Source organism: Oncorhynchus masou, chromosome 20 (genome assembly GCF_036934945.1).
Source record: "Oncorhynchus masou masou isolate Uvic2021 chromosome 20, UVic_Omas_1.1, whole genome shotgun sequence".
NCBI classification, from domain to species: Eukaryota; Metazoa; Chordata; class Actinopteri; order Salmoniformes; family Salmonidae; genus Oncorhynchus; species Oncorhynchus masou.
In genome coordinates, this window is record NC_088231.1 from 15373014 (window position 1) to 15396846 (window position 23833).

At 46.0% G+C, this 23833-nt stretch overlaps 1 long non-coding RNA gene and 2 pseudogenes across 2 annotated transcripts in view; 1 reads left to right on the top strand and 2 right to left on the bottom strand.

The window, feature by feature from the left end:
- The window catches only part of LOC135507012 (uncharacterized), a 31343-nt gene extending 19684 nt beyond the window's left edge, over positions 1–11659 (bottom strand). Inside the window, exons 1-2 of one of the 2 annotated variants that reach the window (XR_010450588.1) lie at positions 11578–11659; positions 11180–11447 (exon numbers count right to left, since the gene is read on the bottom strand). This is a non-coding gene — a long non-coding RNA (uncharacterized LOC135507012). The remainder of the gene's footprint in view (positions 1–11179; positions 11448–11577) is intronic. The other variant, XR_010450589.1, reaches the window with a different exon arrangement.
- LOC135507011 (FRAS1-related extracellular matrix protein 2-like) overlaps positions 1–12208 on the top strand; it is a 63784-nt pseudogene extending 51576 nt beyond the window's left edge.
- A 1582-nt stretch (positions 12209–13790) lies between these two features.
- On the bottom strand, positions 13791–23833 carry LOC135507013 (SWI/SNF-related matrix-associated actin-dependent regulator of chromatin subfamily A member 5-like; annotated as a pseudogene).

The window sequence follows — 23833 nt, forward strand, 5'->3', positions numbered from 1 at the left end:
TAGTTTAATCATGTAACACAGACATAACTAACCCTAACGTCCAGAGAGGACTACAACCTGCTGTCGGAGGGTGAGTCCTACCATTAAGTTATTATATAGTTTAATCATGTAACACAGACATAACTAACCCTAACATCCAGAGAGGACTACAACCTGCTGTCAGAGGGTGAGTCCTACCATTAAGTTATCATATAGTTTAATCATGTAACACAGACATAACTAACCCTAACGTCCAGAGAGGACTACAACCTGCTGTCAGAGGGTGAGTCCTACCATTAAGTTATTATATAGTTTAATCATGTCCACTGAACATAATGTCCACTGTAAATGAGTTTTTTTGTAACATTTTCAGTGTAAATTGTTAAAAGTAGTCATTGTCAGAGAGTTGTATGGTTTGTTTAACTTTGCAATGATATGTTTCTTGTTTGACAAACATTTTAAATTCTCAGCATTAATCTGTTTTCTGTCACCGTAGGATTGTCCCTTTACAGCCATTGTTGTCATTCTGTGATGGGCATCGTCGTGTATAACCCATTCACACCAAAAACGACCTGATACATTTTTAATAGAGATCCTTATTAAGCTCTTGTTTAACCTTGTGTGTGTCTCTCAAGATGTGGAGTTCAAGGAGGGCGAGACAGAACACTTTGTGGAGGTGCAGATCCTGTATGACGGCCAGAGAGAGATGAGAGAAGCCTTCGTCGTCCACATGAAACCTGATGAGTACATGGTCGCAGAGATGCAGGTAAGACTGAGGGCATGGGATCACACGCACACGCACACGCGCACACGCACACACACGCACACACACACACACTTTATGCATTTATTTAACCCTGATTTTACCAGGTCAGTTGACTGAGAACACATTCTCATTTACAGCAAAGACCTGGGGAATAGTTACAGGTGAGATGAATGTGCCAATTGGAAGCTGGGGATGATTAGGTGACCATGATGGTATGAGGGCCAGATTGGGAATTTAGCCAGGACATCAGGGTTAACACCCCTTCTCTTACGATAAATGCCATGGGATCTTTAGTGACCACAGAGAGTCAGGACACTGTTTAACGTCCCATCCGAAAGATGGCACCCTACACAGGGCAATGTCCCCAATCACTGCCCTGGGGCATTGGTATCTTCTTTATTTTAGACCAGAGGAAAAAGTGCCTCCTACTGGCCCTCCAACACCACTTCCAGTAGAATCTGGTCTCCCATCCAGGACCAACCCTGCTTAGCTTCAGAGGCAAGCCAGCAGTGAGATGCAGGGTGGTATGCTGCTGAAACCCACCTAGATCACCCACCGAGACACACACACACCATATAAATACCCTCAGCAGGTCTCAGTGCATGCACACACACACTTGAACACACAAATAGCCAGGCAGCAGCTGCCACTGTCAACAGCCCCAGCACCCGAATCACCAGCTATTATAAAAAGACTTCCTGGTTGAGTCCATGCTATGAGAATGTCCCTCAAGTCAACCCACAGAGCAGTGTGACCTACAAACACAGCTATGTGGCATCCCAGACATGTACTGTACCATACCACTAACCTGACACAAATAATGCTAGAGGTGTACGCTCACTTTAACTCACTTTTCTCCTTTGGTATTACAAATATGCTGTTCTAAGGAGGACACCACCTTCTCAAACGTCCAAGTTTACAATGTACAACACAATAAAGTGTACTGTACCCACGGAATGGTGTTTTGAATCTCTCTCTCCCGTTCATCAGATGAGTAAGGCAATTGTGTACATCGAGGAGATGGACAGCGTGGCAGACGTCACCTTCCCGGCTGTGCCTACTGTGGTGTCCCTGCTAATGTACGATGACACGGCCCGCGCCAGGGACAACCCTCACCCCTCTACTGGCTACCCCATCGTCTGTGTGACGGTGAGTGGTGGCCACTGGGCCCAGACACACACACGCAGAATGCAACCCCCTAGACACAGACACACACACCTTATATCCAGGTGTTTAACCATGTAAAGCTAGCGACAAGGTTGGAATAATTTCATCCAGTCCAAAAAGCCGAAGCTTCAAACTGAAGGTCTTTGTGTTTCATAGATTCAAAACCTGTTGTTTCAGTGGTAAATCAATCCGTTTCCCATTGAAATGCTTTCTCCAGTTCTGACTAAATCCTAAACATGAGACCCTTTCACTGGCATAACAAATGTACACGTGTATTCTCAAATACATATTACCGATATACATATAGCCTCGTAAAGCACGGTTTGCAAGACGACTGTGTTTCGTCCTATTACATACCATAATCCCACGTATCTGTGGCCCCTCCCTCACCTGCAGGCCTGCAACCCCAAATACCATGACTTTGACAAGACGGGCTCCATCTGCACGGCGGAGAGCATCAACGACACCCTGACCCAGTACCGCTGGCTGGTCAGCGCCCCCAGCGGGTCGGACGGGGTCACCTCGCCCCTGAGAGAGGTGGACACCAACACCTTCTTCACCAACACTAAGTCCATCACCCTGGACTCCATCTACTTCCAGGCTGGGTCGAGAGTCCAGTGTGCTGCCCGGGCGTTCAATACGAACGGGGATGCTGGTCTGGAGCTGTCCAGTCCCATCATGGTGGTCAGCAGGGAGGAGGGTGAGACTGGGGGGGATTCAGAGTTCAGTGACATCAACCTTCGTGACTGTTGATAACATCTGTTATATGTCCTTATTAGGACAGAGTTACGGAGGACTTGTGATGGAGTGTTCAAGGATGATTGTCTATCCGACAATAATATGTCTCGTGTGCCTGTGTAGGTCTGTGTCAACCACGTATCTCTGGCACGGTGGGAGCTGAGCCCTTCTCTGCTAAGATCCGCTACACCGGCCCTGACGACCCTGACTTCCCCAACCTCATCAAACTCACTGTCAACATGCCGCACATGGACGGTGAGTAACAGGCTCTGTCATGTCCTTACTTACTGGTCTAAAGTCAGTTTGATTGGTTAGCTAACAATCAATGACAATTGTACTGAGGTAGAAAGAACTGATTCAAGATCAGTTGTCAAGGGTAAAAAGTTACCAGGTCATTAAAAGATTTATAAATGTTGCAATGGATTGATGATGTATTGAAACCGTCTCTCTCTCTCCCCTCTCTTCTCCTCAGGCATGTTACCGGTCATCTCTACGCGGCCCCTGTCCAACTTCGAGCTGACCCTGTCTCCAGACGGCACGCGCGTGGGCAACCACCGCTGCTCCAACCTACTGGACTTCAACGAGATCCAGACGGGCCACGGCTTCATCACCGACGCCACCAAGAACCCTGAGATCATCGGCGAGACATCGCCCTACCAGTACAGCGCCGACATGCGCTCCACCAACAGCCTGAGATTCTACAGGAACCTGAATCTGGAGGCTTGTCTGTGGGAGTTTAATAGTTACTACGACATGTCCGAGCTGCTCACCACCTGTGGAGGTTCTATCGGGACGGATGGACAGGTACTGGAGAGAGAGAGACATACACACATATGCACTGATGCAAACACACACACACACACAAATTGACAAGTCTGCTGTCGTTTTTTCAGTAATCTGTCAAGTTGAAAGTAGACATTTTGAAATTCCCTCTGTGTTAAATTCCCTCTGTGACCTTTCATGCTTGAATGCTCTGAAGTGTTCCTATCCTTCTGTTTTGTACTGTGGTATATGCTGATCCAGGTACAGTTGAAGGTGACCCTGACTATGTATCTCTGTGTTGCTCTTCCTCTAGGTGCTGAACCTGGTCCAGTCCTATGTGACTCTGCGCGTGCCTCTCTATGTGTCCTACGTCTTCCACTCCCCCGTCGCCGTGGGAGGATGGCAGCACTTTGACCTGCAGTCAGAGCTCAAGCTCACCTTTGTGTACGACACCGCCATCTTGTGGCAGGACGGAATCGGCAGCCCGCCGGAGGCTGAACTACAAGGTACAGCCAATTCGGCCCACTGTTAGCTATTTTAAGTACTACAGTAAGGTGGATGGCTTGCAGTATTACTCAGTTAATGCCTTTATAATTAATAGTCACATTTGATTAGAATCTCCGAGCTGACGAGGTGAAAAATCTGTCGATGTGCCCTTGAGCAAGGCATTTACCCCTAATTGCTCCTGTAAGTCACTCTGGATAAGAGTGTCTGCTAAATTACTAAAATGTAAATAATGTCTGATGCATTATTTCACCAGTGAATGATAGAGGTGGACAATAACCCTGGTTTGACGTAACTGTGTCCCTATAGGATCCATGTACCCCACCAGCATGAGGATCAACGAGGAGGGACGTCTGGTGGTCAACTTCAAGACTGAGGCCCGCTTCAGGGGACAGTTTGTCATGTCCCACCCAGGTATTACGCACGCACACACACACACACACACACCCGATAGGGTGATTGTATAGCTTTCTCTCCTATTGGGTTGCACTGTGACCCAGATCCTGTACCGCTATTAGAATGGAACCGTCCTTAAGGGTTGTTCTGCCAAATGTCAACATGACATTACCCTTTTCAGTAAGAATAAAACTACCGTCAACAACGTCAAATGTGTATACCTTACAACGAGGTGCGACATACAGTCTACAGTACAACGCCGGTCTTAAGATGTTGTGTTCATGTAGGCCCTGTGTCAGACACATCAAGCAAAGAAACGCTCAACAGAAGTGTACGTGTGAGACTAAAGAGAGGTTTGACTGTGTGTTTCCAGGAACCACTCTGTCCTCCATGGTGATGTGTGCTGACCTCTCTGGCCTGACCTTCACCCTGGCCCTGATCAGGACTGAGCCCACCTACAACCAGCCCATGCAGCAGTGGAGCTTCGTCTCTGACTTCGCTGTGAGCTGCCATCTTGATCATTGTCTGTCTTAAAGGTAGACTCAGCGATATGACGTGGCCACGAGCTGCACGGTAGATAATGCGATGAGCGAGAGACAAGACTTCACTGTCACACACAGTATCTGTGTATGTGCGCAGGGTTCGCTTCACGCTGTTCGAGCGTGGTAGGTGCAGGACCAAAACAGCCGGTCACTCTTAGTTGTTGAGGAAATGGACCCACTATGCTGTTTACTTTGTGCACCTACGTCATATCGCTGAGTCTACCTTTAACTTTGTATTCTTAGTGTTTGTGCTGAAGCCACCTGGTAGACGGTAATGACAGAAGACTAGGGTTAGCTTTAGCAGCACGTACAGTATGGATACCAGACCAGCAGTAACTACCTTAAATGGTTGGTGTGTTTTAAAGTTGTTTTAATGATGTTGTAATGTTGTTGTCTGTAGGTGAGGGACTACTCTGGCACGTACACAGTGAAGATGATCCCCTGCAGTGCCTCTCCCAATGGGGAGTTCAGCATTCCCCCTGTGTGTCACCCACGAGAACCCCTCACCTTCCACATGGACATCCGCTTCCAGCAGGTCACCACCACTGCATACCCACAGTCTCTGGCAGACTAGCATACCCAAGACGCTAGAATCAAGAGGAAACTTTGTCATTCACCAATGCTGATTTGTCTTAGTAGCAGATACTTGTTGATTAAATGCATTGAACCAAACGTTTACATCTTATCAACTCTCTTGGTGCCTTTGTTTGACCTTTGCTCTATGACCGCCCCAGGTGAGTGACCCGGTGGCGGCTGAGTTCAGTCTGAACACCCAGATGTTCCTGCTGTCCAAGAGGGAGCTGTGGCTGTCGGACGGATCCATGGGCTTCGGAGAGAGCACCGACACAGCCTTCTCAGAGGGTACTGGACTACTACTGACCCCTAGTGGACACTCTAGGATCCACTAGTCAACATATAGATAGATACACCACTAGTCAACATATAGATACAGTGCCTTGCGAAAGTATTCGGCCCCATTGAACTTTGCGACCTTCTGCCACATTTCAGGCTTCAAACATAAAGATATAAAACTGTATTTTTTTGTGAAGAATCAACAACAAGTGGGACACAATCATGAAGTGGAACGACATTTATTGGATATTTCAAACTTTTTTAACAAATCAAAAACTGAAAAATTGGGCGTGCAAAATTATTCAGCCCCCTTAAGTTAATACTTTGTAGCGCCACCTTTTGCTGCGATTACAGCTGTAAGTCGCTTGGGGTATGTCTCTATCAGTTTTGCACATCGAGAGACTGAAAATTTTTCCCATTCCTCCTTGCAAAACAGCTCGAGCTCAGTGAGGTTGGATGGAGAGCATTTGTGAACAGCAGTTTTCAGTTCTTTCCACAGATTCTCGATTGGATTCAGGTCTGGACTTTGACTTGCCCATTCTAACACCTGGATATGTTTATTTTTGAACCATTCCATTGTAGATTTTGCTTTATGTTTTGGATCATTGTCTTGTTGGAAGACAAATCTCCGTCCCAGTCTCAGGTCTTTTGCAGACTCCATCAGGTTTTCTTCCAGAATGATCCTGTATTTGGCTCCATCCATCTTCCGATCAATTTTAACCATCTTCCCTGTCCCTGCTGAAGAAAAGCAGGCCCAAACCATGATGCTGCCACCACCATGTTTGACAGTGGGAATGGTGTGTTCAGGGTGATGAGCTGCGTTGCTTTTACGCCAAACATAACGTTTTGTATTGTTGCCAAAAAGTTCAATTTTGGTTTCATCTGACCAGAGCACCTTCTTCCACATGTTTGGTGTGTCTCCCAGGTGGCTTGTGGCAAACTTTAAACGACACTTTTTATGGATATCTTTAAGAAATGGCTTTCTTCTTGCCACTCTTCCATAAAGGCCAGATTTGTGCAATATACGACTGATTGTTGTCCTATGGACAGAGTCTCCCACCTCAACTGGAGATCTCTGCAGTTCATCCAGAGTGATCATGGGCCTCTTGGCTGCATCTCTGATCAGTCTTCTCCTTGTATGAGCTGAAAGTTTAGAGGGACGGCCAGGTCTTGGTAGATTTGCAGTGGTCTGATACTCCTTCCATTTCAATTATTATCGCTTGCACAGTGCTCCTTGGGATGTTTAAAGCTTGGGAAATCTTTTTGTATCCAAATCCGGCTTTAAACTTCTTCACAACAGTATCTCGGACCTGCCTGGTGTGTTCCTTGTTCTTCATGATGCTCTCTGCCCTTTTAACAGTGAAGCCTGAAATGTGGCAAAAGGTCGCAAAGTTCAAGGGGGCCGAATACTTTCGCAAGGCACTGTCGCTAACTAGGTCCCATTGTTGCAAAGAGTTATGGAATATTAGATACCGTTGTTTTAATCATCTTCAAACTTGACCATGGTCAGCAATCCATCCCTAAAGCAACCAGCAGCCCTACAGAAAACCCCCCCAGTGTCCTTTCTTTCCACCTTCTTCATCAGGTCCTATTTACATTTCTACAGTATTCATAGCCATACATAGATATACTTAGGATGGTGGGTGGGACTCAAGAGGAGGGGGGGATATCATTGGTCAGAATGAGGTTTTGACAGCCAAGAGAATGATGCAAGGGTGAGCAACAGAAAGCGGCGCCCATGTAAGTATATCCCCGCTGAGTGACAGGAATGAGGACCATGATTATTACATTTCCTCATTCCTCTTTTTATTTATACTGGGTCACATTGCACTCTGCACTCTGCAACATGGCCCGGGAATAAACTTGCAGAAATTTACATTTTAGTAATTTAGCAATCAGTGATTTGCAATCAACTAAAGTAGGCAAAACAACCACATATATACAAAAATAATAATAATGTTTTATTGTCACATACACCGGATAGGTGCAGTGAAGGGAGGCTGGTGGCTGGTGAGGGGAGGACGGCTCATATTAATCGCTGGAATGGGATCAAACACATGGAAACCATTTGTTTGATGAGTTAGATACCATTCCATTTAATCCGTTACAGCCATTACTATGAGCCCGTCCTCCCCAATTAAAGTGCCCCAACTTCCTGTGGTTGCTTTACAGGGTCAGGGTAGTACGGTGCCCCTGGAGCAAATAAGGGTTAGGTACCTTGCACAAGGGCACACATTTCAATACAATTTATTCAATTACAACAGCTTTCTCTTTTTTTAAGGTTGGCGCTACAGTACAGAAAGTGAATTCTCAAATGCCAGAGTGCTCAACTTAGTTTCCTCTGGGGCATTCCGAAGATCCCATGGTTGGGATTTTGGATTGGAGGAGCCAGGCATATTAATAGATCCTATTGGCCACTGCCGTGTACTGTAAAATAACACTGACTCCAGAACAGTGACCTGATCTGGGCCGGAAAGGCAGCGTGCCGCACATCACAAGTTGACAGAGAGACTGGGTAACCCCCAATGGTGCCACTGGCACTTATTGCATCATTTTGAAGAAAACTAACCTAGCTGTCCATGGCAACTGACCAAAATGAATAATTTAATCATGTATATACACAAAACTGAGTGTACAAAACAATAAGAACATCTGCTCTTTCCATGACATAGATTGACCAGGTGAATCCAGGTGAACGCTATGATCCATTATTGATGTCACTTGTTAAAGCCACTTCTAATCAGTGTAGATGAAGGGGAGGAGACCGGTTAAAGAAGGATTTTTAAGCCTTGAGACAATTGAGACATGGATTGTGTATGTGTGCCATACAGAGGGTGAATGGGCAAGACAAAATATTTAAGTGCCTTTGAGCAGGGTACTGGTTTGAGTGGGTCAAGAACTGCAACGCTGCTGGGTTTTTCATGCTCAACAGTTTCCCGTCTGTATCAAGAAATGGTCCACCACCGGGAGGACATCCAGCCAACTGTGGGAAGCATTAGAGTCAGCATGGGCCAGTATCCTTGTGGAACCCTGTTCTGAGGGCAAAAGGGGTGCAACTCAATAATAGAACGGTGTTCCTAATGTTTTGCACACTCAGTCTATATGCCATTTAGCAGACACTTATCCAAAGCTACTTACACTCATGCTTGCATACATTTAACGTGTGGGTGATCCCGGGAATCGAACCCCAAAAAATACAGTTTTATGTCTTTATGTTTGAAGCCTGAAATGTGGCAAAAGGTTGCAAAGTTCATGGGGGCCGAATACTTTCGCAAGGCACTGTAGATACACCACTAGTCAACATATAGATATATACACCACTCATCAACATATAGATAGATACACCACTAGTGTCGTGACGTTGTATTAGTTAATGTGACGACTGTTGTTCATCGAATTATTAAAAGTTTCTAATTGCGTGATTAACTGAATCAAGCAATTATTAACTCATTAACCTGGGGCACCATGGGAAAACTAGTTTTTATTGAGTTTCTATTTTCCAAATTAACTCAAAGAATATCAAAATATCGATTTTACTACAGCCGCTAATTAACCAGTTACCTATACAATCTCGTTGTGAACGTCGTATAGTCCGTGAATCTGCACGGGTCTCACCAATGAGTTCGTACCACACCAATCTTGAGTTGAATATTTATTTCCTAGAAAGCTAAAATGATTATAAAAGATACACATAGACAAAACACATTAAAGTCTATTGATTAGAACTTAGTATAACGGGCCAACACACTATGGCGCGTGTTACCCACAATCGGGATTTCAAAGAGAGAGAGAAAAAAGAAAGTACACGAGAGAAATATACATTTGGGTGAATTTGTCAGCTATGCTTATTCTAACCCTAGCCTTGCCCCAAACTGCCGCTCTTATGGGTCCGAATATAATGATGTAATTACGTGGGGAAGTTCTCAGTGGATTCTCCGCGTGGAACGTTCAGGTTGCTCAATGATGCACTTCTCCGGTGCACCTCTCTGGTCGTCCTCAAAATGTCAGGGTCCTTTTGGCTTAGGAGTCAGTTCCCTCACACTTGCTCAGGAAGGGGTCTTCTGAGGACAGACAGCTCTGTAGCTCAGAGCTCACAGCATTGGAATGAAACCGTTTAGATACCACGATTCGATGGAATTGGACGCTAGCTGGTCCGGCTTGAATTCACCCGCTTAGACACAGCTACTCATCCGTAGCTTGGGTAGAAAAATATTTATTTGTCTTCAAACTTGTGTTGCGTTGACTTTTTAGACCTAGGCTGCAGCTTGGGTCACGTAGTCCTATCTGTAAATTCTTTACTCACAGGTTTTATACCCTTGGGTCAGAAGTGGGCTTAACCGCCTTTAGGGCAATTCTCTGGGCGTACCAAGTTATGAGGAGTCAACATATAGATATATACAACACTAGTCAACATATAGATATATACAACACTAGTCAACATATAGATACATACAACACTAGTCAACATATAGAGAGATACACCACTAGCCAACATAAAGATAGATACACCACTAGTCAACATATAGATATATACAACACTAGTCAACATAAAGATATATACAACACTAGTCAACATACAGATATATACACCACTAGTCAACATATAGATATATACAACACTAGTCAACATATAGATACATACAACACTAGTCAACATATAGATAGATACACCACTAGTCAACATATAGATACATACAACACTAGTCAACATATAGATAGATACACCACTAGTCAACATATAGATACATACAACACTAGTCAACATATAGATATATACAACACTAGTCAACATATGGGACACCACCCTCCTCTAATCTCTCCCTCCATCCCCCTCTCCAGGCTCCTCCATCTACGGCCGTGTGATGGTGGACCCAGTCCAGAACCTGGGTGACTCCTTCTCCTGCAGTATAGAGAAGGTGTTCCTGTGTACAGGAGCTGACGGTTACGTCCCCAAGTACAACCCCACCAACAAGGAGTATGGCTGCCTGGCCGACGCACCTTCACTGCTCTACAGATTCAAGATCCTGGTGCGTACGCCAATCACTCAACACATGATGCCTCCACTCAGGGGGAGATTCCTCTGGAGTTTTGTTATGGTCACTTTGAATGCAGTTTGGTCAGTTTTGCTATATTTATTAATTCATTCATTCACAAGTAATTTCTTGCTTCAACCATCTACAACCATTTGTGTTCTTGACATCTCAGTACATGTGAGCCATGCTGCTGTAAGGCTGTTGAAATACATTTGGATAAGACGATCTTATCCAGAGTGACTTACAGGAGCTATTATGGTTAAGTGCCTTGCTCAAGGGCACGTCGACAGATTTTTCACCTAGTCGGACACGGTATTCGAACCACTTACCTTTTGATTACTGGCCCAAATGCTCTTAACCACTAAGCTACCTACCTCTAATCCATAGACCTATACAATATTTCTAAGAGGTTCCTACTGTAATGATTTCAGCGGTCTAACCGGTGTGTGTTTTCCTCCTCAGGACAAGGCTCAGCCAGAGACCCAGGCCACAGCGTTTGGAGATGTGTTGTTTGGTGCCACTCTGGCCCTGGACACTCCTGGAGGCCTGCCTCTGGTCAGACAGCCTGGTTCAGACGGATTCGCCCTGTCCTCCTCGCCTCTCTTCCAGGTCAGCTGACACACACGCACCCCCGACACAGGTATCTTTTGGTTATCACCACGGCAACAGCTTCCAGGAACGACACAATATTTACATCTGGTCTGTAAACTGGGTACCAATGGGAAAATAGTCTCTGTATGGTTTCTGAAATCTGAGTTTGATTACTTGCACAAAAAACACACAAATTTAGTTTGAAATCACACACTGAAAGGTATAGGCCAAAGTCTTTATCACTAACCTCAAGCTCCACTGTGTCTGGATGTTCCAGGTGGCTGCAGGTCGGGAGTGGTTCATCCACACCATCTACACCGTCCGCTCCCGAGACAACGCCAACCGTGGCATCGGCAAGCGCAGCCTGGAGTACCACCACAGCCTGTCCTCCGTGGCCGACCCTCAGCCCGACCTCCACACCTCCTCCCGGGGTCGCCACCGTCGTGCCGCCCACGCTCCGGACCTGGCCCAGGACATCGGCACCGACAACAATCGGGGAACCAACATCCAGCACATCGCTTGGACCGCACGGACCGCCTGGTGGTGAGCCAGCGCCAGCCATGGGGTGGACGTGACCGGGCTGGGTCGGACCGCGACTCACCCTCCCTGGAGCGCCCCCTCCTGGAGAGCTCCGGCAGGGAGCCTGTGGACACCTCCACCCTGCCCATGCTGGTAGGCCTGGCCGGGTTGATCCTTCTCACCTGCCTGGTGGCCATGGTGGTTATTCTGCTGGTGCGGCGCAAGAGGAAGAACCAGAAGAAGAGACAGTTCCCCCCTACTCCACCTCGTCGTGCTCGGCCTACAGCGGAGGGAGTGGCAACAGCAGAGAGGGCATGATGGGTACTGGGGGCAGCAGCTTGGACAGCTCTGAGGTCTAGGCTCATGACTAGAGACAGCCCTCCTACCAACACCACCCCGTCCCTGTGGCCTTCTGATAAGACATTGACAGTTGTCAACGGTTCCACCCTCTACCACTGCGGTGCCGTCTCATGGCTCTATCCAATCCTTACCACTGAAGAGTTACTGATTGCGCGATAAAAATGCAATGGTCATTTCCGATTGAGCCGACATATGCAGCGTTTACCGTGAATAGTCTCCGCTAACTCGGGAACACTGGCTTTCAATTTCAATCGCGCTGTAACACTTGAACTTCAGCAATACGGATTGAATAGAGCCCTAAGACAGGGCTAACCCTGCCTTCTGCTAGCACTGAAGACAGCATAGCCAGTTCGTGGGACAGTTGATGTCAGTTGATGTGTGTTGTGGGCCTATAACCAGAGTATGAATGCATGGCTGGCCAAGCCTGGAGAGAAAGTCACGTGAGGATCCATGAACCCTCAATGAAGTGTTTTCAACCCTTTTCCCGTGGTACAACATGGGTTTTAGTCCCCCTCAACAACCCAATTGTCAGAACTCCATTCAGGTGTGCTTTAGTTCATGTGTCAAATATTAGGAGTCCCCAAGGGCTGATGTTGTGGAGAATACCCCGTCCAACTATGCTGCCATAGCTGAACATCCCAATTAAATCCTAAAACAGTAATGGCATCTCCAGAAGGTAAAAGCAACTAAATGTCCCCCTTGATAGTGCAGAGAAGCTTTGAGGAGACTATTCTGTCCTGTTTTTCTTAAGAGAACAAACATTTCATGGTATTTTTGTTGTCGGTTGTTCAATCAGTGTCAACTAATATTTGTTTTTTTTGAGTGCGAGTTAGAGAGCCAAGTGGATCGAATGTTGGGTTGTCGGTCCGGTCGAGGCTGGCTGTATCAAACGTGGTAAATGTCTGTCTTTTCTAATATTGATTGATGCACTGCTATGCTTTACAAAGCCCTCAGTAGTCAGCAGGTGTGCCCACTGCAGCAGAGCACAGACATGGTGCTATTCAATGGGATTGTGACGTTGTCCATTTTAGTCATTCAAGTGCGTAAACTATTCATTTAGAATGTTTTTATACATTTTTGTTTCAGGTGCGGTAAAAAAGAAAAAGTGTGTTAATAGTATGTGCATATTATTAACTCTTATAAGTCTGTGTACATACCTGCATGTATAGGATGTTCTAAGTCAACACAGGACAATGCAAACAAGAAAGGTATCAATTATCATACCCTGGTGCAACTTGAAGAATATGTTAACCCCACATTTGATGCTCTTTCTCAACTGAAGAATGTGACTATTTTGATCTTATGCAAGTGACAGTATAAGTTAATAGGTGCCAACTAGAAGGTAGAGAAATGTGTCTCTGACCAATTTAGATCAAATTGGTGACTTATCAATTTTGTGATAATTTCAATCAATTGTTTGATGTCCTCCACTTTTAACTGCCAAATACAAATGTACTTTTCTGAATGATTTTGGTCCTAGTCTTCACTCAGACTGCTTGTGAACGTCCACTGCTCTTTCTGTGAAAAGCTTTGCACAAATATTCAACAGAAGTATATATATTTTTTTGCATAAGAATAGACTTATTTAAAAAAGGGGAAATTTATTAGTGACACGTTCCAAAAATACATTTTCTACAATGTAGGTTGGTAACATAACAGAGTGGGAGGGGGGATACATACAGGTATCGGTACATACAGGTATCGGTACAATCAATGGAATGTGATAACATAACCAACAGGCATAAATAAATTTCTCGTCACCTCAAGTACTAGTAAAAAAGGGTAGAAAACTAAAACAACAAAAAGAAAATTCAACTAAATCAGCACAGCTGCAGTATGTCAGCTAGTCCCTACTAGCAGGCCTGTGAATAGAAGGACTACAATAGGGAAAGGGGGATACCTAGTCAGTTGTATAACTGAAATGTGTCTTCCGCATTTAACCCAACCCCTCTGAATCAGAGAGGTGCGAGGGGCTGCCTTAAATCGACACTAAGAACATAGGTTCCCTCCTGGAATCTTCTAGATAGAACGACACGCTATAGTGAAGAAAAGTTCAGTCCTTTTGGGTTTTATACAGTAAATCATCATCATCATCATCATGTATCACCACGGTAACCCGTACAAAACAAACAGACGCCACGACTACTATACTGCTGTCTGCTGCTGCCCTCATTCTGACCACCACCGCCTCACAGCTTTAGCTTTTTCCTGCGGCCTCCTCGCGGGTCTGGGGTGCCTTCACCCTTACGCTTCTGAGCCTGAGGAAGTGTGGGATGAAGAGGAAGTGTGGGATGAAGAGGAAGTGTGGGATGAAGAGGAAGTGTGGGATGAAGAGGAAGTGTGGGATGAAGAGGAAGGCAGAAACGGAGTGTCAGCTCAAATGATCATAAAAATCGTCACTTCATACATTCACGTCTGCTTACAACGGAACATTGGTTTAGACAAGACTATATAGTGGAAAAGAACATTGTGTGATATTGTTAGTGCCGTGTGTGTCTTCCTGCACAGAGATAGAGGACTGCATGACCAGAGAATTCAGTGATGGGCAGGAAGTGAAGCGTTGTGATCTTACAGAAGACTGACTCCGTGGTCCTTTCTTCTTCTTCTCTGCCTTCTCCCTCTCCTCCAGCTCCATGTTCTCTCGTTCAATCAGGGTGATCAGGGTGTTGCATCGCCTCTGGAGCTCCTACACACACAAGTATACAACCACAACTCTTGAAATGTGTAATGTTTTGAATGAATGGTTATCATGTTACTGAAGAAGTAAAGACACATTTCCATCTACAGGTTGTACTCTATTGGTTCTACAACAAAGTTGTACTTAATTCCACTGTCGGCCCGGGGCCACTCCACTCACCATAGCGGTCCTGGACTTGAGGAACCAGTCGAAGCGAAACTGGGGCGAGTTGCGGATGCACTGGCGCAGCTCGTCGTAGACCGACTCCTTTTCGAAGCCCAACTTGTGCAGCATGCAAATGAGGAAGCGATCCTCCTCCTCTGTGTAGTTCTTCCCCTTGTTGGTGCCATACGAGATCCTTAACTGGTGGAACGGCGCCTTGTAGCGACCAATCTACAACGAGGGAGAGAAAAGATGTCCTTCAGGGTGTATGGTAAGCCTCTGGTAGACATGATCAGCCACACATTCCTTCGGAAGGGTTGAGGGCCCAGACACATTCCTACAGAAGGGTTGAGAGGGCCCAGACACATTCCTACAGAAGGGTTGAGAGGGCCCAGACACATTCCTACAGAAGGGTTGAGAGGGCCCAGACACATTCCTACAGAAGGGTTGAGAGGGCCCAGACACATTCCTACAGAAGGGTTGAGAGGGCCCAGACACATTCCTACAGAAGGGTTGAGAGGGCCCAGACACATTCCTACAGAAGGGTTGGGAGTGCCCAGACACATTCCTACAGAAGGGTTGAGAGGGCCCAGACACATTCCTACAGAAGGGTTGAGAGGGCCCAGACACATTCCTACAGAAGGGTTGGGAGTGCCCAGACACATTCCTACAGAAGGGTTGGGAGTGCCCAGACACATTCCTACAGAAGGGTTGGGAGTGCCCAGACACATTCCTACAGAAGGGTTGGGAGTGCCCAGACACATTCCTACAGAAGGGTTGGGAGTGCCCAGACACATTCCTACAGAAGGGTTGAGGGCCCAGACACATTCCTACAGAAGGGTTGAGAGGGCCCAGACACATTCCTACAGAAGGGTTGGGAGTGCCCAGACACATTCCTACAGAAGGGTTGGGAGGGCCCAGACACATTCCTTCAGAAGGGTTGGGAGGGCCCAGACACATTCCTACAGAAGGGTTGGGAGGGCCCAGACACATTCCTACAGAAGGGTTGGGAGGGCCCAGACACATTCCTACAGAAGGGTTGGGAGGGCCCAGAGGTTTTCACAACTATATCAATCATCTGATCAAAATAAAAAGGTCTTGGCTCCCCAATGTTGTTCTTGTTAATGATGACCTCACTGAAATGGCTTACCTTTGTGTCCAGTGCTTTCTTGATGCTGATCCTTCTCTGGATGCGGGCCTCTCCCCTCTCGATCTGAGCCATGATCTTCTCAATGTCCTGCAGCTCGTTGCAGCGCTCCCAGAACACAGCTGTGTGTGTACACACACACACACACACACACACACGTTTAGATCATAATACTCTAGATCTCTGTCATACACTTGGGAGTAATGTCCACTAGCTATATAAGAAGTAGATTCAGATACATTTCCACAATTTGAAAAAAAAAAAATATATATGTTTTTTTTCTTCTTACCAGAATATTCCATGACTTCCTCTGGGGTTTTGCCCTCCACCTCTCTGGCGATGTTCTCGATGTCATCTCTCCCCCACTTCTCATTGGCTTTGATGAACTGGTTAAAGTCACGCTTATTCCAGATGGTGAAGCCCTGTGGAGAGATCGATGACAGTTTGTAACGACACTAGCCACAAACTCTAACATTTGTCTCTACTTTGTAGTTGAAGCCATTGAAGAGTATCTCAACTGAACTTTATGTAGTTCTATAAATATGACATGGAGTAGGGCAATATGATGAATGTCTAGAGTGTTTAAGTTGGAGGTCTTGTTTCAGCCAATTACCTGCGAGAGGAGGTTCTCCTTCTCCTCCAGCTCCTCGTCTGATAGGCCCTCGGCCTCGTCAATCTTGGCCTGCTCCTCCTTCTGGTGCTGAGCCGAGTTGGGCAGTTCTGGGTTACGAGGAACCTGGAAAGAAAATGTATATCACATATACACTTAAACACTCTACAGATACATCCCATTCTAAACTAAACCGACGGTGTTGATTTGAAACTGCAAAATGGCCGCCGTCTGATGGAACATTATCATACTGACGGCATCATAATTGACCAGAGGAGGCTGGTGAGGAGAGGACGGCTCAAACACATATATACCATTCCAGCCATTACTATGAGCCCATCCTTAGATTTTAAGTAGCACCATCACTGATGTACCAACAGTTACACTAGTAACAGTACATGTTGTACCTTGTAACCGATAGTCTTCCTGTAGAATAGGATCTCTTTCTCCAGCAGTTCAAACAGCCTTGGGGGGAAGAACTGGAAGTCCTGCACATTGGGCTGCTTAGGTGGACGAGGAGCCTGGAAGAGGAGAACAGCAGTTTTAGTCATGGAGAAAGATGGTCCGATTCATTCCACACAGCTATCCCAGTGGCGCGCGTATACATAGCCAGAGGCCGGCGGTAGCGAGGCTTACCTTGGGTGCTTTGGGCTCGCTGACACGCAGGGCCTCTCTGAAGTAGGCATCCACTGCGTAGTTGGCCTTCCTCTCTCTCTTGGGTGGCTCGATCCAGTTGGTGACCACCTTCTTCTTCTCCCTGTAGTCCTCTCCTTCGAAGGTGTACACACTGTTGTCGGACTCCATGGTGAAGTTTCTCAGGGAGCTCTCGCCCATGGTGTTCATCTTCTCCTTCAACTCCATGGTCTGTCAGATACAAACACACAGCAAAGCGTTAGCATCTAGCTACACATTGCTAATGTGTTTGGCCTCTAGATACTGCCACATCAACCCACATATAGCAATGCTAATGCTATCACATATTATATAAATGATCTGAGTGCAGATAAATGCTAATGCTAGGCCCAATGCTAGCGCTAGGCCCTTGTCTGTCTGCATTCTGACCTTCTTCTCGCCTCTCTCCAGGATCTCGTCGATGTCATCGTCGGTGATGTCGCTCTCCTTGGAGGCGAAGACGTGCGTGGCACCGTGCCGGATGATTGATAGCATCTCGTCCTTCCCCAGCTTGTTGGCATTGGGATCCACTAGCCTTCCTGCAGAACAGACAAGTCTGCCAGTTGCATTACCAAGGTATTGACTTCAATGGTGTAGGTTTGAAACTGGGAAGAGGAGATCCAAAATGGCCACCGGTGCAGTACCTTGCTGGATGACAATGGAGTCCAGTTGGAGCTTCATCTCGGCCCGCTCCACTATCCTCTCCTCTACTGTGTTTTCCGTGATGAAACGGAACACGCGCACCTGCTTCTTTTGACCAATCCTGTGAGCTCGGTCCTGAGAAGAAAAGTTAGATGAACCAATCAGGTAAGTGTCTAACAGTTACCAGGTAGAAGCATCTTGATCACTGGTGAGAGATTCTATTGAACGTAAGCTCACTTGTTGTGATATGATTCAAACTAGGGGGAATTGAACATGTTAAATCTGTAGGGCAAATTCTAATAAAAGTAATAGTAAAATGTCATATAAAAGACTGATGAATTAGTCCACAAACGTGGGTCAATGAGAGGTACTGACCATTGCCTGTAGGTCGACCTGAGGGTTCCAGTCTGAGTCGTAGAGGATGACCACGTCAGCTGTGGCCAGGTTAATACCCAGCCCTCCGGCCCTGGTGCTCAACATGAAGATGAACTTAGGGCTGTCCTCCTCATTGTACGCGTTGATGGAGATCTAGAGGAACATGGGAAATATAGTGTTAAATGAAGTGTGTTCAAACTGCAACGAGTTAAATTGTTTGAATTTACAAGCCATTTATTAGCCTGGTCCCAGATCTGCGGGTGCTGCCCTGCCAACTCCCATGGTCAATGTCACACCAAGGCAGCACAAACAGATCTGGGACCAGGGTAATAAGCCACTGCCATTAATGAGATCCAGGAGTGGGAGTCATAGTCGTACCTGTCTCTCCTCGTGGGGCGTCTGTCCGTCCAGGCGACAGTAGCCGAAATTGCGCCACATGCAGTAGTCCTCCAAGATGTCCAGCATCCTGGTCATCTGGCTGAAGATCAGCACACGGGAGCCTGGGAGAGGGAGTTCAAAATGTCCGCCAATCAATCATCCACCATGCCTACACTGCTGCAACTTTAACATAGTAGTTTGAATCACAAAACGTCTGAAATAGCCTTTACACAACACCGTCTCCATATCAACTTTAGAGTTGAAAGGGCCAAAGAGCCATCAAACAGGCCACAAAAACACCAATTTTGTAACTGGTCTTAGAGGGGAGCCTTTCGTCCACCCACCCTGAGCCTTCATCTTGGGCAGCAGCTTGTCAAGGACGGCCATCTTGCCGCTGTTGACGGCCAGGTGCAGGTCGGTGGTGTAAGGCGGGCCGGGCTCGGCCCCGTCAAACAGGTACGGGTGGTTGCAGCACTTCCTCAGCTGCATCAAGACGTTGAGCAGGCGCATCTTGTCCATCTTCCCTGCAGAGTTCAGGATGTCTATGTCCTTCATCAGGATCTTGGTGTACCTGAGGAGAGACGGGACACTGTTTTCACATACACATTATAGTGCACGGGGCTGAAGAATTAGTTTGGCAGGGAAAGGGCATAGGTTGACTGTGTGTGGGCTACTCACCATTCTCTCTGCATCTTACTCAGCCCCACGTACATCTTGATCTCTTTCTTAGGCAGCAGAGACTTCTCCACCTCATTCTTGATACGACGCAGCAGGAAAGGACGCAGTACCTGCACACAGGTACACAGAGAGAGAACAACCAATGAAAGGTAAGGGGAGGCACCATAACACTATTTGATAAAAACCTACATGGATACATGTTTAGTTCATTAGGATCCCCATTAGCTGTTGAACATGCAGCAGATACCCTTCTTGGATCCACAAAAAACAGTCATAGACAAGAACAACATAAGATGTTACTACATTAAAATCGAAAGTAACACATTGTCAAGGCACCAAGAGACAAAAATACTATTTACTCACTATTCATATATACACAGTACACATTCATACAGTACAGTGAAATGTAAGGAAGTGTTTCAGATACTTACAGTGTGAAGACGTTCCACCAACTTCTGATCCCCCAGACAGTTGTTGGTGTCAAACCACGAGTCAAAGTCCTTCGAGAGAAAAACTAAAAGTTAAATCAAGCCATATTTTCGGGGCCCTTTAAATAAGTGAAAAATAGAGAATATTGTTATTTTCACTAAGTGTTACTAAGCGTTATTCCTAAACTGTAGTATTAATGGAGGGAAATTGTCTGTGTGTTCAACAATTCCCCCCCCCCCGGGTACATTAAAGTTCATCCTGTTTTATCTGCCTCTTACCTCTGAGGAGTTGAAGACGTCTGGCAGCAGGAAGTTGAGCAGGGCCCAGAGCTCGTGGAGGTTGTTCTGCAGCGGGGTGCCGGTTAGCAGCAGACGGTTGGTGGTCTTGAATTCACGCACTATCTCAGACAGCTACAGCACAAACATACACGGGTCAGACAAACCATCTAAGAGTCTTTTGTGAGTTGAGCCCATTGACGTTTTGTTAGTGTATATACACATTTAAAATACACATTTACATTTAATCAAATATGTATACAGTGTGTGTGTGTCAACTTTAGAGGCTCCCTAACCTTTGACTTTTCGTTCTTGATCCTGTGGGCCTCGTCGATGACCAGGTACCTCCAGTTAAACTTCTTGAACACGGCCTTCTCTATGATGAGCATCTCGTAAGAGGTGACACACACATCCCACTCCCCTGGCAGCAGCACATCTCTGATCAGGGCATTCTGGGGAATAAGAGGGTGAAGATACTGGGTTATCAGCAACATCACCCGTCTAACGCGCTGCAACTGCTGTAGTACAAGTTACTGAAAAATGACTTGCATTGGATGCATTATGCAGAATATCCATTAGTCGTCTTACGTCGCAGGAAATCTACGTGTTACGTTTTCAGTTGCAGAAAAGAGATGAACTGACTATTTCCATGACAACATTTCTTCCCATATGGAACATTGGAAAATGCATAAGCCTCAACACTGTCCCACAGTCACCACCCAATGCTTTCCAGTTGAGCTACAGCAATCAACATGCCCTGTTCATTTAACATCAGAGAATTCATGTGGTCTGCTGCTGCTCATAGCTCACCCTCTGCTCTCGGTCTCCGATGAGGCAGACTGCTTTGAGGGAGGGGACCCAACGTTTGAACTCGTTCATCCAGTTGTACAGGGTGGACTTGGGCACCAGCACCATGTGGGGCCCGGGGATGCTCCTGTAGTGCTTCATGTACCCCAGCAGAGAGATGGTCTGCAGGGTCTTACCCAAACCCTGAAGGACAACAAGCAAGGTAAGAGTGTGTGTGTGTGTGTGATATATATATGCTTTTTTTTTTTAGCATGAATGGGTCTTTGGATGCTGTTACTGCTGTAGTCCAGGATTAATCTTCATGGGTCTCACACACGCACGCGCACACACACAGTGATCAAGAGATATGCATGTAGAACTACCGGACTACCAAAAAGGTAATATTTTTCACATTATTTTGAAATGAGAACCTACCATTTCATCAGCAAGGATCCCGTTGATTCCGTTCTCGTACAGAGAGATGAGCCAGTTCAGACCACGGACCTGGTAGTCTCTCATTGTACCCCCTTTTACAACTGTTGGGAGATAGATACAGCACAACATACTCAGTATTGCACAAGTTTGACATACTTACCATTCAAATATGGACTACAGTAGTCCCGGTCAGGAATTTGCTACATAAAAGATGCAGTATGCAGAAGCAATTTCATGGATGCTAAAATTGTAATAGTTCACCTAATTTCAGTTTGTGACAAAACAAGCAAGTTTAGTGTTGAGAATCTTTGTACCATCTAAACCGCTGTGAAAAGTACTTTCCATAACATTTAGTATTTTCAGCTGTTTGAAGCTGGTGTACAAAACCCGAAAGTAAAATGATGCAAAACTTAACCATGGATAGCATAGAAAATGAGTACCTAGCACAGATCTACCGCATCTTAGACTTGCTTTCAATGAGAACGACAGATCTATAACACGCATTTCTATGAGAATTTGGTCGGGTCGCCCAATAAGTTATATATTGTAGCTCTAATGAGTAAAACCATGTGACTGCTTACAGGAAGGAGATTCGTCGAAGCGGGTGCAGACGTTGGTGGTCTTGCTGCTTTCGCTCAGCAGCTCTTCATCCTCTTCCTGCTCTGTGCGACGATGACGGTTACTGTCAAAGAGAGAAAGGGGTACCCGCAATTCATCAGAGACAGCATATCACATGACCCACACGTACACCCAATGTACTCCCACGGAACACTGACGAATCATCAGGTCAAGTTGTTCTGCGTGTTGCGTTGTATACTCACTCTCCGACCGAGAGGAGATTCTGTTTCTCGTCCTTCTTGACACGAGGGCGTCCTGGCTTCATCTTGAGCGGGGAAGTGGGGGTTTTTGGGCCGCAGGTTGGATGAAATGGGCAAACACCTCTGTCTGCTTCAGTAGGTACTCAAATCTGTTGGTCCGGTCTGATGCCTACACACAGAAAAGCAGTGAAACTTTGTGAGCAACAAATGACGCTTACAACCGGATAATTACATATTAAAACTGTAAATGAACATCTAGCAGTGTGCCATTACCACTTTCTCCTCATAGGCTGGCGCTGTAGATGAAGAGGGGTCCTCATCTTGGGCATCCTGTCCGGCTTCAGAAGACTCCTCCTTGCTTGCCTCTGACACATCATCCTTTTCCTGGAAAAGAGGAATGCAATGCCACTTTCAAAACAACTGAGAACTCAGAAATCTCAGACTTCTGACCTAAGTGGCTTCAAGACAAATGGGAACTCGAAAAAAAGAAGAAAAAAAGAATCTCCGACTGGGAAAAATATTTTGAACGGTCATCTAACTCGGAATTCTAAGTCTGAAACTTGGGCATCGTTCTAGAGCAGTGTTTCCTAACCCTGGCCCTCGAGTACCCCCAACAGTACACATTTGTATTGTAACCCTGGACAAGCATACCTGGTTCAACTTGTCAACAAGCCCTAAATGAGCTGGGTGAAGTGTATTTGTCAAGGGGCTACAACAACGAATCTGTTGGGGATACTCGAGGACCAGGTTCGGGAAAAACTGCTCTAGAGCTCCGACTTCCCAACCTGAAGATCACTGACGTCACGACTTGACTGGGACTTCCCAGTTGTCTTAATGTGAGATAAGCTGCACAAGTATACAGAGGATCGAATGCAGCGTCAAACAGATGTAAACAACTGCTACAATTGTATAGAACCATTGATGCGTATTAAAATAAAGTGTATTAGCTGTAACGTTAGCTAGCATAGTTAGATGAGTGTTTATGAAACAGGCTAGCTGATAGATCTACTATACAGTACCTCGAGACACACTCTCTGGGAAGATGGGTCGGAGCTGTCGATTAACGTTAGCTAACGACGCTAATGCTAGCTAGCTAAACAACTCGAGCTAGCAAAGACAAAGTTTGAGATGGCTCGATTTGGAAGTCACAAAAGACATATGGTTGATTTTAACCTAATCTAAAACTTGTTGAGACATTTTTTTCGAATGATGGGCTCAGAATTTGTATTATTATTATTTTGTTCAGGCTCACCTCCCCTCCTCCGGTTTCTTCAAGTTCAACTGCTTGCTCTTTCCGCAGCTCCACGCCGTTTCCAGTCTCGGACATTGCTACCGAATTTCTTCCTCGATTTAAACAGATCGTCTGTTTATTCGATTACTTCGTCCGCCTATAAATGGCAGATATGGTTTTCAAAAACTTTATTTCAGAAAATACGCTGCTATAGTCCTACTGTTTATTATGAAAGAGACTGGCTGGCTACAAGTGATTCATTCGCTAGCTTCCTTTCCCCGCTACCCGCGTTCACAAAGGTTCCGCTTT